The 13389-nt window shown below is 45.7% G+C and overlaps 1 pseudogene; it reads right to left on the minus strand.

Annotated features, from left to right (window-relative positions):
* The window catches only part of LOC106578418 (APC membrane recruitment protein 2 pseudogene), a 5666-nt pseudogene extending 194 nt beyond the window's left edge, over positions 1-5472 (minus strand).
* Positions 5473-13389: the final 7917 nt, after the last annotated feature.

The following is a 13389-nucleotide window of genomic DNA, read 5'->3' on the forward strand; positions in this document are numbered from 1 at the left end:
AAAACATAGTAAAACATCCAGACGATATTTAAAACTCTCCTCTCTTCGACTGTCTGTTAGGATTTCTCCGAACCACTCCCCAAGCTAGTGGGTCCAATCAACATCCCTTATACCCACTTCTAAAACTCAGGAACAGACCGACAGATGGATAGACAGACCGACCGACCGACAGAGGTAGGTAGACGTAGGGTTAAGAGCAACGTCACGCTCATTTTCTATAGGTCTGTCACTCCTGATGGTATATAGAGGAACAGTGATCAACAGCAGGATGAGAGAAAAGGAGTGTGTGTCCATGATTTGGGGATGGGGATGAGGTGTACTCCTGAATGCAAGCCACAGGTATTAACTTTGGCCCTCACCCCCTTCCTCCTTCAGATATCAGAAACAAAGGTCCGCTAAGAACCTGCCCATTGGGCACACCAGGTCATTTCAACGTGGATAATTGTGTCATATTCGGTTGAGAGGTTGATCAATGAGATTACAACCTATATTCAACTCAAAAAGACAGCCAAAAGTTAGTTGAATTTCCAATGTGTTATCAATATGCTTTCAAACGTCTAAAACCACGATCAGATTCCAATGGAAAAACAATGTCTGATTTTTGGTTTAGATGTCACCCAAACGCCAATCACTGCACTTTCAACCATTTTAAAGCACAGCAGTTCAAATGGGAATACAATGTCAGATATTTTGTTTATTTATAAAACAGATGAATGTGTTATTACTGTGCTGCATCTAGTAGCACAACCAAGTGACCTGGATTGCAGTTGAGATTACATTAAAAGTACATGGTGCAATCGATCATTGCCATTCTAGATTCTGCGCAGATTATTAAAGCGATTGTAAAGATCTCCATGGACCTGCAATGACTTATGATGCTATCTTGAACATGCACACTTTATATGATTATAGAAGAAATGTATAGTTAACAGTAACCTCAAAATGTGGCCATGGATGTGTTACTTATTTAAAGGTTAAATGTTACATTAGTTTGAATGATTTACTGTATACAAAAGTAATATGGAATTGTGTTTGGTTGACAACGCAACCAAATATCAACATTTAAAGGCGATGTATCTACTGATTGGACAGTTCCATCTGAGCCATTGGCTTAAACCTGTTCTTTAACTTTTATTTTTGGTTGAGATGGAGACATGAATCCAACACATCATTAGTTAACTTGTTGACAAGTTAATAGGCTGTTTACTGTATTTCAAAAGTGATGTTGAATTGTGTTTATTTTTTTGTCAACGCAACCAAATATCAACATTTGAAAGATATTTATCTTCTGCTTGGATAGTTCCATCTGTGCCACTGACTTAGTCTGGCTTTAATTCCAATTTATCTACAAATTAATAATTGATATGTTGGATTATTATATATGATTTTTCTATGTTGAAATTTGGTTACCGTGATGCCGTTATTCTCTGGTTGAAATTTCACCTTCAAAACAACAGGTTGATATTTTCCACGTAGATTCCACGTCACAATACATAGACAAATTACGTTGATTCAACCAGTTTGTGCCCAGTAGGAGACGGGGGGGGGGGACGGGGGGGGGGGGGGGTCGCAGTGAAGGTTGTTTGCGGTGTCTCATGAAACATTATCTTATAAAAAGAGTATGAAAACCAGTGAAGAACAAAGTATTCAGTAGAAAAAAGCATTGTATTAATGTGTCCTGGTAGAGAAGAAAGTAATCCTTGATATGGTGTGTGTGCGTGGGTGTGTGTGTGTGTGTGTGTGTGTGAGAAAGAGAGTCCTTGACGGGGGGGGGGGTGGTGTGTGTGTGTGTGTGTGTGTGTGTGTGTGTGTGTGTGTGTGTGTGTGTGTGTGTGTGTGTGTGTGTGTGTGTGTGTCTTTAGTGTAGACTGTGTTCCCTGAACCTAGTGCCTTGTGTTCCAGGCACCTCATGCAGCAAGAGAGGAGTGTTCAGTGGTCATTGTTCAGCCAGTAGAGGAACATCCTTCAATGGTGTCTCACTATTGCGTTACTTTTTCCGTTTTTTTATTGGTTGGTTTGTTATAGTTGTTAATCCCAGAGAGATTGAACCCGCTGCTGTTTCTCCAGTGCAAGGTCATCACAGTACAGTAGTTGCTCGTTTGAGTGGTGGAGTACATCTGGTCCAGAGGAGAATGCGTGTGTTTGTCATTCACTTAGAACGATTAAGTTTTGTGATGTTGTTTCTTGGTTATGTTCACTGGCATGGTGAGGTGTTGTATCCGGTGATCTCCATGTACACCTTAATAAAAATACATTTCTAAATGCTTTCTGATTGTTTTTAGCAATGTTGTCACCGCTGCTTTCCACTGGTACTTTAGAACTGGGAGAAGAATAATCAACAGTACACCCCACATTACCACGGGAAGTATGGGTGCTGAAGAAAATTACAAAAATCATTTTTACAAAATCACAAAAGTAGTGCACTGGGCCTTTAATAGTCCTGTATTGCTCCTCTGTAGCTCAGCTGGTTGAGCATGGTGCTTGTAATGCCAAAATAGTGGGTTTGATTCCCGGGACCACCCATACTTAGAAATAATTGCACACATGACTGTAAGTCGCTTTGGATAAAAGCGCCTGTTAAATGGCATAAAAAAGATGTAGATGAGGATTGAGACTGTGATTGTAGTCTTGGATTAGGAGGTAATTAGTTAACAATCAGATTGTTACAAACTGTTTCATTAGATTAGGCCGTCGTTAGATTAAACACGTGGTATCATATAAAAAATCTGTGTTTTAGAAACAAGGACTTGAAGAGAAGAAGAAAAGCTTCTCTAGTCATTCCTAGTGGTGTGCAGTGCAGTTGAATTCTGTGACCATTGTTTACATATTCAAAAGCGCTGAGAGTTGTCGAAAAAGTGGATCCCAAACTTTGAAATACCCTCCCCTCACCCACTTGAAGTGTTTAAAAGTGTCCCATACACATCATTTCAGTGATGCTGCACACACAAGTCCAGTGATGTAGATTTTTTGTTTTTAACTTCAACTTTTGGGGGGGGCGTGACCCACCAGGACCAATGGAAGTGTTGTTTAGAGCTCCTATCACTCTCTTTCAAGTCTTTATCATTGTCTGATGCATTTCACAATACACCAGTCCGGCAATGTCATACACACCAGTCCAGTGATGTTGTCTTGTTCTAACCAAAGACACCAAAGTCCATGGCTGCCTGGTCCAGACTTACTTCCTGGGGGCTGGCCCTCGTGTAGCGTTGCCGGGCTTGTTCCCAGGGCGACGGACTGGCACCTTGGAGACAGGGATCCTGGTCCGGGCAGGGGGAGGAGCTTGGGTGGGTGTGTCAGAGGGAGGAGTGGCTGCGAGGACAGTGGAAAGAGCTGATTGGCTCACAGAGTGAGGGGGTGTGTTCTGTCTGACACTAAGAGGGATTTTGGACTCGCGGGGAAGGCTAGTGCTTCCCTTCATCGAGCGGAACGATGAAGAGGAGGAAGAGGAAGGAGGAGTAGTCTGGGAGGGAGCGCTGCGTTTGTAGTCGTCAGTGGAGAAGGAAGGAGTACTTGTCAGATCTTCTTCCTCCTCCTCTTCCTCTTCATCTGATCTGTCCAATTCCTCATTGTAGAGGTCGTAGAGCGCGTCGCCAGAGCAGCTGTCACGCGATAAACCAATCCTCTGGTTCCGCAGGAAGCCGTCGTCAGGCGTTGCCGTGGGGGTTGCCGAGGGCGTATCCCAATAGCCCTCATCTCTAAGGGCCGGGGCATCCTGTTGGGGTTGGACTTCCTCCTTAGTGTCCTTCTCATTGGGCAAGGAGGTTTGACGGGCAGCATGAGTGGGGAGTTTACTCATCCTTCCTCCCCCCACTAAAGAGATCTTGCTGAGTCCCAGAGACTTGACCTGGGGGGGTTTCCGCTCTGTACCTCTGGGGGGAGCCGGGTGAGAGCTGGGTCGGGGGAGGGCGGGGGAGTTCTCTCCCCCAGAGGGGAGCATGTGCCAGAGCCCCTGCATGTCTGCGTCGTCCACCCCGTCAGGGCTGGCCATCTCCTCGCCACCCCCCATGTAGGCCACCACGCCACTGCCAGAGGGCTGCTGAATCGGGGCAGAGTGAGAGGGCATCAGCCGTGCCCTGGCTGGGAGGGGGGCAGGGGCAGAATTGGGGGTAGAGGTAATGCTGGAAGGGGTGACATGGTTAGTAATGGAGGATTTAGCTGGGGAGCTGCGTACTACACCTCCCCCACTGCTACTGCTACTACTGGTGACACTTCCTCCTCCTCCATTTCCTCCTCCCACGTTTCCTGCCACCTCCTCCTCTGCGTCTGCGATGATATCACCGCATCCTGTCAGCGAATCAAAGCTCTTGAGCGAGGTGACGTCAGTGAAGAGGAGTGAACAGAGCCGGTCCACTGAGGGTTCAGAGGTGGGGTCACACCGATCCAGAGGGGGGGTGGCCGTTGCTGAGGAAATTGACGTTTTGGGTCTTGAGTGAAAGGCAGAGTGAAGGGGGGAAGGGGATGGTGTATAGGGGAATTCTGACAGGTTTGTCGTCATGGCAGTAGAGTGCGTGAGTGGTGTTGTGGCGTTGTCCGCGGGAGAAGTTCCCGCTGATTCTATGTTTAGCTCAGCCTCCAAGCTCCCATTATCCTCCTGGGGTGAGCGGGGCTGGGGTTCAAGGGTCAGAGTGACGTCTTTCCCTTCCTCCTTTAGAATCACATCCCCCTCTCTCACCTCCCTCCCCTCAGTTACCCCCACATCTCCCTCCGTCACTCTCTCCTTCCGCCGCCACCTTATACTACTAAAGAAGCCTTTTAAACCCCTCCCCCTACTTCCAAACCCTGTATTCTCATTACCTCTCACACTTCCTCGTCTGAGCAGCGAAAAGAAGCTCAGTGATTTGCTGAGAGACCTCACCTGTCCCGCCTCTGATATTCCGGACTCCTCCCCTCTCTGTCCATCTGTCTCTGAGCTTGTTAGTCCATCATGCGTTTTACTCCTGACGAGCTCGTTAGCCGCCCCCGCAGAATTCCCATTCACAGAATTCCCATTCTCGAAATTCCCATTCCCATTGGCCTCTTTGTTCCTGAAGGAGAAGAATCTGGCCATTCCGGAGCTGGAGCGTCGTTTTCCAAACAGCTTTAAGGCTGCTTTGTTGATCTTCCCTGGCGGTTGGGGGTCGCATGGGGGAACAGAAGGAGGAGGTGGAGGAGGTTCCACGCATTCTGACTGCACCTCCATCTTCTAGCTATCTCTATCACTCTATTTCTCCAGTTGTCTCCCTCTGTTCCTCTCTCTCTTTCACTCACACTCTCTCTCTGTCCTGCAGCCTGGTACTCTCTCGCTTCCTCACTGGTTCTATCTGATGCTTGCCTGTTGGTTTTCTCTCTCTCTCTCTCTCTCTCTCTCTGTCTCTTTCTCTCTCTCAAACACACACACACCAACACACACGCCGGGTGCTACTCCTGACTGTATCCATGGCAACTGGTTGGGCTAAGCAGCTTTCGTCAGAGTTGGCGGACTGCCCATGTCTCTCCTCCTCCCTCTCTCCTTCCCTGCTCCCTCAATATACTCCCCCCTCCCCACCCGATCAGCACCATGGCTCCCTCTCTTCTTTTCTGTCCTTTATTTATTCATCTTTGTTCACGCCCCCAGATTAGTTCCTCCCATCAAAGTGAGACATAGAGAGAGAGAGACTGACTTGTGCTGCACTACTGTATGTGTTTGTGTGTATGTGTTTGTGTGAGATTTCAATAGTATGTGAGACAGATGAGCTTGTGTTTGCTTATGAATGTGTGACCTATACAGAACTTACATAATAACATGTGTGTGTGTTCAGAGGTATACAAACTGACCCTCTCAAATCCCACTCAGATGAGAAGACTCAGTTGTGTAGTGTTTTTTTCCCCCATTGCGTGTGTGTGCGTGTGCGTGTGCGTGTGTGTGTGTGCAGATCTGCTGATCAGTGGAATGAAGAGGATAAAGCATGCATATAGATTTAGAGAATTATTTCAGCATTGCTAATGTTCTCAACACACACACACACACACACACACACACACACACACACACACACACACACACACACACACACACACACACACACACACACACACACACACACACACACACACACACACACACACACACACACACACACACACACACACACACACACACACACACACACACACACACACACACACACACACCCCAGACTGCAGACATGCCTCCAGTAGAGTTTGGCCTGACAGTATACAACATATGGCAGTATACAACTAACCCTGTTACACATGGAGTCAAGGACCATGTGTCCAATTGGATATGACAGCTAAGAGACAACGGTCTAACAGTCTCATCTAAAGAAGACTGACTGTTGAAATAGATTTTTTTGTGTTGTGTATTTGACCCATTGAAATAAATACATACTGTATAGTATATCATACCGTTTTGTTCTGTCTCCCTCCTCGTGTTTCGTCCACAGACTCTGTTTCATTCTCTCCTTCCTAGATGAGTACTGCTTATGTGCTCAATCTGTTCTAACCTTTCTCTTGTCCTTTTCTATTCCTCCAATCCTCCCTATCTCCCCTCAGCACCCCGACCTACTTTTAGCCGCTATCCTCGCTCCTTCCCTCCTCCCCCTCTTTCCTAGTTTTGAGGCACGGGACCCATCTTCCACCTCATTGCTATCAAACAATGTCTTCATTCACATGATGGAGGCTACCAACATCCACACAGACACACACACAGACACACACACAGACACACACAGAGACACACACAGAGACACGTGAGGGCTTCCCCAGAGTGAAGCGCTGAGGTGGATCTCCTTATGCTCTTCCCAGCCAACTCTATTAGATAGAACCTACCCAGGCCTGCCTGTCTGTCTACCTATCTTCCTGTCTGTCTGCTTATCTGTCTGTCTGCCTACATGTCTACCTACCTACCTACCTACCTACCTACCTACCTACCTACCTACCTACCTACCTACCTGTCTGCCTACCAGCTTGTCTACCTACAGTACCTACCTGTCTGCCTACGTGTCTGTCTGCCTGCGAAAATAGTACATTACTCTCTATCTCTCTCTCCATTGCGTGTTTTTTCACAGGCCCCCTGGGTAGATCTCGTCACTAAATGGGACAGTTAGAGGACATTACAGAGTGTTACTGGGTGTGTGTGTGTGAGAGAGAGAGGTATCTGTCTATTGACTCCATATTCAGACCAATGACTCAATCCATTGATGGGCTGAAGCGGAGTGGAGTGGACTGTGAGAGTGGTTGGCATGGTAACAATTATTGGATGGATCAGCCCGTGAATGGCTGTTGTTCATATCTGCCTTAGACATCCATCTGGCCATAGTGGTAAGGACAGATTTGATGGATTTAACAGGTCATATCTTCTGCTCTGAACAATACAAAATTATAAGCCTTCCTCTAATACAGATTTACTAACACACAGTACACAGACATATGCATGCAGACAGAGCACACACTGGTCACCCCCTCTGTAGCCCCAGGAGTCTTGTAGTGAGTGGTTTTGGGGGGTAGGGACTCTTAGAAGAGTGTCTCCCCAGTGTGGCTGGGTCAGAATAAGACTAATCCATGTATGTATGTATGTATGTATGTATGTATGTATGTATGTGTGTGTGTGTGTGTGTGTGTGTGTGTGTGTGTGTGTGTATATGTGTATGTGTGTGTATGTGTATGTGTATGTGTGTGTGTGTGTGTGTGTGTGTGTGTGTGTGTGTGTGTGTGTGTGTGTGTGTGTGTGTGTGTTTTTGTGTGTGTGTGTGTGTGTGTGTTTTAACCCCCCCAGGATTACTCCTTGTGCTCTTTTGTTCCTGTAATGAACAGAGAGCAGCTTTAGGTCTTATTAAGTGACATAGAGACACTCCCCCCATTGTGACATAGTACGAATACACACACACACACACACACACACACACACACACACACACACACACACACACACTCCTATATTAAAATGACATGTACAGTTCAGTCAACAAATTGTATATGCCGTTTTAGGACTGGTCTAAATGTGAGCATGAAAAAGGAACATGTAGATACAAAAGTATGTGGACAACCCTTCAAATTTCAGCCACACCCGTTGCTAACAGGTGTATAAAATCGAGCACACCTCCATGCAGTCTCCATAGACAAACATTGGCCCGTACTGAAGGGCTCAGTGACTTTCAATGTGGAACCGTCATAGGATGCCACCTTTCCAACAAATCAGTTTATCAAATTTCAGCCCTGCCCCGGTCAACTGTAAGTGCTGTTATTGTGAAGTGGAAACGTATAGGAGCAACAATGGCTCAGCCTTGAAGTGGTAGGCCACACAAGCACAAAGCGCTTAAAAATCATCTGTCCTCGGTTGCAGCACTCACTACCGAGTTCCAAACTGCCTCGAGAAGCAACGTCAGCACAATAACTGTTCGTCGGGGGCTTCATGAAATGGGTTTCCATGGCCAAGCAGCAGCATACAAGCCTAAGATCACCATGCACAATGCCTAGCGTCAACTGGAGTGGTGTAAAGCTCACCGCCATTGGACTCTGGAGCAGTGGAAACGCGTTCTCTGGAGTGATGAATCACACTTCACCATCTGGCAGCCCGACGGAAGAATCTGGGTTTGGCGGATAGCAGGAGAACTCTACCTGCAGAGTGCAAACTGTAAAGTTTGGTGGATGAGGAATAAGGGTCTGGGGCTGTTTTTCATGGTTCAGGCTCCTTAGTTCCACTGAAGGGAAATCTTAACGCTACAGTATACAAACATTCTACACTGCGTGCACAACTATTAGGCAAATTGTATTCCTCGCGATTAATTTTATTGTTGAACAAACACAATGCTCTCAGTCAATCCAAAATGTTATTGAACCTCAAACCTGAACGTTTAACAAAGGAAAAGTGAATTTTGTCTTTCTCAGGGAAATATATAAGTGTGCACAATTATTAGGCAACTATTAGTGTGCACAATTATTAGGCAACTAAATTACAAAAATAATTTCTCTCAACTCACTTGTTTATTCTCAATTTTTAGAGTAAGTGTAACAGATAAGTAACACAAAATGACAATTATCTAAAGTTTTTGGCCTTTCAAAAATATTCAGTGACCAATATAGCCACCCTTATTTTCAATAACTGCCATGTGCCTTCCATCCATGGAGTCTGTCAGTTTCTTGATCTGTTCACGATCAATTTTCACTGAAGCAGCAACCACAGCCTCCCAAATGCTGTTCAAAAAGGTGTATTGTCTTCCATCACTGTAAATCTCACGTTTGAGAAGGGCCCACAAGTTCTCAATAGGATTTAAGTCAGGTAAGGAAGGGGGCCAGGTCATTATTCAGGCATCTTTGAGGCCCTTGCTGACTAGCCAAGCAGTGGAGTACTTGGATGCATGTGATGGAGCATTGTCCTGCATAAAGATCATGGCCTTCTAGAATGCTGAGGACTTCTTCCTGTACCACTGTTTGACGAAATAATCTTCCAGAAACTGGCAGTAGGTTTGGGAGTTGAGTTTCAGTCCATCTTCAACCTGAAAAGATCCAACTACCTCATCTTCAAAGATAGCAGCCCATACCAGTACCCCCCTCCTTCCCCTTGCTGGCACCTGACTCAAAGTGGTGCCCTGTGTCCATTACTGATTCAGCCACGGGCCCATCCATTTGGTACATGAAGAGTCACTTTCATTTCATCTGTCCATAAAACCTTTGAAAAATCTGTCTTCAGGTATTTCTTTGCCCAATCTTGACGCTTCAACTTGTGAATATTATTCAGTGGTGGTCTTGTTTCAGTCTTCTTGACCATGTCTCTGAGCACTTGACAACTTGTACTTCTGAACACTCCAGGTAGGTTGCAGTTCTGGAATACGGTGGCACTGGAGGATAATGGGTTCCTGGTAGTTTGACGTTTAATTCTTCTCAAGTATTTTGCAGTTAATTTGCTCCTTTTCTTCCCCATGCGTTTTTTTGCGCCCCAGTTGACTATTCGCAACAAAACGTTTGAATGTCCGGTGGTCACACCTCAATAGTTTAGCTATTTAAAGAGTGTCGCATCCGCCTGAAAGGCATTTTACATTTTGGGTTTTTCAGTGTCAGTTAAATTTCTTTTTTGGCCCATTTTACCTGAGGTAATGAGGCGGTCTAATAATTATGCACACCTTGATATAAGGTGTTATTCACTTCCGCCACACCCTCCCTCATTACATAAATACATATCACCTGAAAATGATTAAATCCAATAAGCATTCAAGTTTATATGGTTTGGAGTTCGAATATGTGAATAGAAACAATGATAAGATCAGAATACTCACTTGCCTAATAATTGTGCATGCAGTGTAGATGATTCTGTGATTCCAACTTTGTGGTTGGAGGAAGGTCCTTTCCTTTTTCAGCATAACAATTCCCCTGTGCACAATGCAAGGCCCATACAGAAATGGTTTGTTGAGATCAGTATGGAAGAACCTGACTGACCTGCACAGAGCCCTGGCCTCAACCCCATTGAACACCTTTGGGATGAATTGGAACGCCGACTGTGAGCCAGGCCTAATCGCCCAACATCAGTGCCCGACCTCACTAATGCTCTTGTGGCTGAATGGAAGCAAGTCCCCGCAGCAATGTTCCAACATTAGTGGAAAGCCTTTCCAGAAGAGTGGAGGCTGTTATAGCAGCACAGGGGGGACCAACTCCATATTAATGCCCATGTTATTGGAATGAGATGTTCGACGAGCAGGTGTCCACATTTGGCCATGTAGTGTATATGGAGCGTGTGTGTAGGTGTGGGTGGACGTGCATGCATGTGTACTTAGCCCTCAGTAGTGTCATGACTGTCTGGGGTGTAGAACGTAGCAGAATGTTGGCGTGCTATGGGAGACGGTAGGGGAACCATGTCGTGTAAAAGACCTGTTAATGTTTAATGGAAGTTAAAGTGCAATGGGACGAAAGGGCTTACGGAAGCAGAGTTCATCATGTAGAGGGAGAGAGAAGTGTAGGGAGTGAAGTCTTGTCTATGCAATCCAACCCTTCAGCAGACACTCTTGACATAGTGTTTGTGTGTGTATGTATAGTAACAGTGACCTCCAGAGCTCATTTACAACAAGGACCTTCTTGTCTCAGGCTACAGGGTTTTAGCTGGTCTTTACAGAAAGCTGACTTGAGTATAGAGTAGCAACCATGTATTGGTGAAAACAGACATAATCACGCACCCAGGCTTGGAATAAAAGGCCTGGTAAAGTACATTGGTACAGTGTCTTCATGGAGGTTTGTAGAGAGCTGGTGGAACTTGTTCAATGCCCATGCAGGGCATATTCATAAATAATTTAGGAGCAAGTGCTTTACCCCCCTCCCCCAGTTACTTTCAGACAAACTTCACAACGTATGTTCACACACACACACATAATACCATCTGTACACTGTGTGCTTGTCAGTGTGTGAGAGGGATCAGAGAAATGGTTTAGGTCAACTTGTATAAACCCATTCCAGACAGTCTGATCCTGTTACACTACTGTAGCGACTGCTGTGGGACAGCAATGTCCTGACCTCTCGGCATGGGCCGTAGTGGGATTACATTATACACTGTAGTGAGGCTCACACCGCGGGCCCAAGGGGAATCAACGAGGGCCTAGTTCTAGTGGCCAGCTCAGATGCACTACGACGAACAACTAAAAACAACGGGTGACTGTCCTAATTGCTTGCTGTCGCCACAGTGTGTTATAGCGACCACCTGCCCGGATGCCAGCTATGGCTGTTCTCACCAATGTGGAGGCAGGGAAAAACGCACACCTGTTTAGGCGAGGTGCTGGCTAGCGGAGTAGAACACTTGAAAAAGAAATGGAGCCCGATGCAATAATTGGATATCCTAACCAACGTTTCGACAGACAAGCTGTCCTTATCAGGGTATAGTCACCCTGATGTTCTCACCAATGGAACATGAAGAATTGTCTGAAAGATCGTGATAATCTGGTCAGAGGCTCTACTGCACATGTGAAACTTATTCCATGGAAGTGTCTGTGGGTTGTCGCTCCTCCCTTGTACTTGATTGATGAATTAAGGTCACTAATTAGTAAGGAACTCCCTTTTCACCTAGTTGTCCAGGTGTTAATTGAAAGGAAAAACCAGCAGACACTAGGCCCTCCATGGAATGAGCTGACAGCCCTGCTCTAGTCTCCTCTGGTTTTATTTATTTTATTTCACCTTTATTTAACCAGGTAGGCAAGTTGAGAACAAGTTCACATTTACAATTGCGACCTGGCCAAGATAAAGCAAAGCAGTACGACAACAACACAGAGTTACACATGGAGTAAAAACAAACATACAGTCAATAATACAGTAGAAAAATAAGTCTACATACAATGTGAGCAAATGAGGTAAGATAAGGGAGGTAAAGGCAAAAAGGCCATGGTGGCAAAGTAAATACAATATAGCAAGTAAAACACTGGAATGGTAGATTTGTAGTGGAAGAAAGTGCAAAGTAGAAATAGAAATAATAGGGTGCAAAGGAGCAAAATAAATAAATAAATAAATAAATACAGTAGGGGAAGAGGTAGTTGTTTGGGCTAAATTATAGATGGGCTATGTACAGGTGCAGTGATCTGTGAGCTGCTCTGACAGCTGGTGCTTAAAGCTAGTGAGGGAGATAAGTATTTCCAGTTTCAGAGATTTTTGTAGTTCGTTCCAGTCATTGGCAGCAGAGAACTGGAAGGAGAGACGGCCAAAAGGAGGAATTGGCTTTGGGGGTGACCAGAGAAATATACCTGCTGGAGCGCGTGCTACAGGTGGGTGCTGCTATGGTGACCAGAGATAAGGGGGGACTTTACCTAGCAGGGTCTTGTAGATGACCTGGAGCCAGTGGGTTTGGCGACGAGTATGAAGCGAGGACCAGCCAACGAGAGCGTACAGGTCGCAGTGGTGGGTAGTATATGGGGCTTTGGTGACAAAACGGATGGCAGTAAATGACATCGCCGAAGTCCAGGATCGGTAGGACGGTCAGTTTTACAAGGGTATGTTTGGCAGCATGAGTGAAGGATGCTTTGTTGCGAAATAGGAAGCCAATTCTGGATTTAACTTTGGATTGGAGATGTTTGATGCGAGTCTGGAAGGAGAGTTTCCAGTCTAGCCAGACACCTAGGTATTTATAGTTGTCCACATATTCTAAATCAGAACCGTCCAGAGTAGTGATGCTGGACAGGCGGGCAGGTGCAGGCAGCGATCGGTTGAAGAGCATGCATTTAGTTTTACTTGTATTTAAGAGCAGTTGGAGGCCACGGAAGGAGAGTCGTATGGCATTGAAGCTCGTCTGGAGGGTTGTTAACACAGTGTCCAAAGAAGGGCCAGAAGTATACAGAATGTTCTGCATAGAGGTGGATCAGAGATAGATTGATACTCTTCCAGTCTCTCACACACAGCCTCCTTGTTCTCCTGCTGACCCCTCCAATGTTCTATGACCCCAGAGTA

This window comes from Salmo salar, chromosome 19, assembly GCF_965601325.2.
Source record: "Salmo salar chromosome 19, fSalSal1, whole genome shotgun sequence".
Classification (NCBI taxonomy): Eukaryota; Metazoa; Chordata; class Actinopteri; order Salmoniformes; family Salmonidae; genus Salmo; species Salmo salar.